At 33.2% G+C, this 3,812-nt stretch overlaps 1 pseudogene; it reads left to right on the plus strand.

The window, feature by feature from the left end:
- The first annotated feature begins 3,204 nt into the window (after positions 1-3,204).
- LOC111737416 lies at positions 3,205-3,323 on the plus strand (annotated as a pseudogene).
- Positions 3,324-3,812: the final 489 nt, after the last annotated feature.

Genomic DNA, 3,812 nt, shown 5'->3' on the forward strand with positions numbered 1-3,812 from the left:
TAAAGATTACAGATCCTCTTTTTAAACCCCTACATATAATTTGCCAACTGCTATAACAATAGTTCTCATTCCTGGCTGCACAATAGAATCATGCAAAACTGTAAAAATACCCAACTCATGATTATATATGGAATACTCTTTGAAAATGTCTACCATAAAGGATTAAAGCTTCTCCAATTGCTATAGTGACACATTTTATTAGGCTGTTGACTCTCTCTTCTCTGACTTTCTCCTCACCTCCTAATCTATCTCCTTAAAACTAAGTAAACCACAGTTTCTTTGCTGATGCCTAATAAATGGCTAAGCCCCATCATTTGCTGTCATTTGGTGAACCAGCCATATACACAATTACAAGATTATTCAACTAAAATCGTTGACTGGTAAAACCAAGGAGGTCAGCATTCTAAAAGGACAAACAAGAGATAAATAACTGGGTTTATGTCAAGAGAGTATAAACAGGGTAGAAATCAGATGAGAAAAAAAGAAAATTCTAAGAGAATTGCTGAATCAATAGAAATTCCTTAAGCTCTGGACACTTAGGAGAGAAGAAAACCCATTGAAGTTGTCAACAGGTTTTAAGCATTGCATAATGGTATTGAGCCCCATTCCCACATTCTGGGTTCAGCATTGTCATGTTCATGTTAGTTGATACTGATTTAGCTTAGTCTCTGTCAAACCAAGCTTTAAAAAAGCAGTCATGTCTCTTTTTCCCCTCAACGTCCAGTTTTTTTTATATAAAACTAACCTCAGATTTCTTATGTGAGTTCACATTCTTATATGTTTTATTCTTATTTACGTTTTTACATTTCTTGTAATTCTATTTTCTTAGAAATATGATTAAAATTTTGCCTCTCACCTAGGTAAATACTAAAAAATATATGGTGCCAACTAGTTAACCACCTAAGCCATTTGTCACTATGCACTTCTTAGCAATACTTTGACTAAATTTTGAGGTGTCTCATTGCCATGTCTTCCCTTGTTGATTATCCCAGACTTGTCATTGTTCTACTGATAACATATAAAGGACCTGGAGATGGAACTTTCTCAGGAGAAGTATCAATGTACCCTGCCACCTAGTTTCAAGTTCAGTCCCTCCTTGTTCATTCTATGTAATGGGGTCATATTCAGCAGAGTCCCAAGATAGGCTCCAGATGGAGGGTGTAGCATTGGCTTACTAATTCATTGATAATTTTTCTTTCTAGTATGATGAACAGACAGAGATATTTGAAACATTTCATCTAGAATAAGAAGTTAGCTTTAAATATTCTGTTATATTATCTTAGCATCTATCAGAGCTCTAAGTAATATAATAGTAAAGTTATGAAAGAAACAACAGTCCTTCTCAGGTCACTTATATTTCAGAGGATGTTGTGCTTCAATATTTGTGTTTCTGACATTTAAAGTCTCTGTAGTCATATTCTACTAGTCGAGGCCTCCTGCTTCCCATTTACTGTCCCAATGTCTCTGGAAATGATTTATAACATAATTCGTCTCATGATTTCTCTCCAAAAATAATTTACTCATAAAACTGGATTAACATTAATTCATCATCAGGAATGATTCTGATTGATACATAATATAAAAAAATAAGAATTGATTTTTTAATTTGTAATTCATGATGCAAATTCATGATTTTCAAAATGGTGCTTTGCTGGATGATATGAAGTAACATTAAGCACGAGGGGTCTGTACCAGAATTCCTCAGACACTCTATATTTAAGGTTGTTTATTTTGCAGTGTAGGAATTTCTTCCATATTTTACAATTAAATTACTATTTTTATGCTTTAAGTCCTATTTGGCAATAAAACAAAAGTATATGCTTTCTATTATAAATTTTCTTTCCTAATTTATTTTTGATGTAAAAACATTCCGTAGAGAGATTTTCATCTGCATTACATGTGAGTACAGTTACTATAAATTGATTAGTTAGGTTGAATACAATCTAACAAATTCTACCATATAATAGAATTTTTCTAGTGCTGATTTCCTAGGAATGTTTGAATAAATCAATATTTTCCACTTTTGAGCTGCAGGAGAAGTCTCTGAGTGTGTAGTTGACTTTTTTTGTTTCCGGCCTCATGGCTTTCATGAACCATTCATAGCAGCATCCAGTTTTCTTCCAGGATATCATCTCTCCCACTTCACATACCCTGTAGGTAGTGGGAAAGTAAAGCAGGCATTTGTTTCCACCCACCATAGAAGTTAAAGGAATACCTGGAAGCTTCTGTCATCAGATTCCTTCTCTAAATATCAAATTCCAGTTCAGTTTTAAGAATTCCAGTGGTAGTTTTTTGGTGACTGGACTTCAGTATGATGGCCTTCATTCTTGTCTATTCCAAGCTTGGTTCTTAGTTTTTGTTTGTTTTGTTTTGTTTTGTTTTAATTAGTTGTTGTTAATCTTGTACACAATCTTAGCCTTCCAAAAAAATTCAGTTTCTTTTAGTCGTGATTATTCTCTGTTACTTGCAACCAAAGTACCCTGAATGGCATAGTGGAACAATCAAGAACAAAGTTTTTGGATTGTTAAGTTTTATTTCTTTTTTATTTTGAGTCTACTTCAGAAAGAAAGAAAATAATTAAAGGCCAGTGTGTTTAAATTGTTTGATAAAAGTGTATAATTTTTTTCCCTATCTTCTTAGTGTTTTAGCAGAGGCTCAAAATTTAAAAGAATACAGTAATTTCCAGGTACATACATAGAGCAAGATGCTAAATCATCTATGCAGCCTGTGCCAAGTACTGTGGAGGTGACTCTGCATTACTTAGCGCTCACCTCCAGGCTTTATACATGAGAGTTAAAAACTTGGAGAGTGGGGGTTATTTTGGAGAGAATTGTCAGTATTTTGTGAATTGAACATACACACACACAACTGTGGTAATTTTTTTCCTATCACGTCAGGTAAAGTGAAGCTTTAGAAGCAATTCTTATAGAGGTTAATAAATGCTTTCTGAAATTTGGGGATGACAGTAAGACTGACTATATATGTATATATATGTGTATATATATGTGTTTGTGTGTGTGTGTGTATATATATATATACATATGTGTGTGTGTGTGTGTGTGTGTGTGTGTGTGTATGAAAAGGGAGAGCAAATAAATTGGAAATGTTATATTTATATATATCTAGGAATTGGAGTTGGGCAAATAACTATTCTGCATCCATTTTAGGGAACACTGTTTACTTATAAAAATGATGGTACATTTAGTCTACAGCCATGCCACCCTGAACGTGCCTGATCTCGTCTGATCTTGGAAGCTAAGCAGGGTTGAGCTTGATTAGTACTTGGATAGGAGACAACCTAGGAATACCAGGTGCTGTAGGCATTAAAAAAATGTTGGCACATTTATTCATACAGAAATATTCATAAATATTTGTAAGTAAAAATCAACAATCAACTATGTTTGCTGTATTTTCATATGTATACAAATAATTTTTATAGCCAAATAGTGGAGGAACTAGACAAAAGTAGGAGTACAAGTTATCTCAATGATTTATTCTCCAGATAATTATTCTTTTTTTATATTTTGCTTACCAAAAGTTTTAACTTTTCTATATAATACAGTTTATGTGTAAAAATATATATGTTTATTTTTCAAGGTAGTTGGCATTTTTTAAATAGTCAGTATGGCAACAGCCCCAAAGTGTGTTAGTAAAAACAGAGGAACAATTGAAGGTTTTTGAACACTAATTTGAAACATTGATTTCGAGGAATAAAATCATATTTATGGTGCTTGTGAAGATTTGGAGTTAAACAGTCTAGGCTCGGTTTACGGTTCTCAGTTTCTAATGGTATATTCCTGAGCCAGTGTCTT

This window comes from Pteropus vampyrus, unplaced genomic scaffold (genome assembly GCF_000151845.1).
Source record: "Pteropus vampyrus isolate Shadow unplaced genomic scaffold, Pvam_2.0 Scaffold26, whole genome shotgun sequence".
In the NCBI taxonomy this organism is placed as follows: domain Eukaryota; kingdom Metazoa; phylum Chordata; class Mammalia; order Chiroptera; family Pteropodidae; genus Pteropus; species Pteropus vampyrus.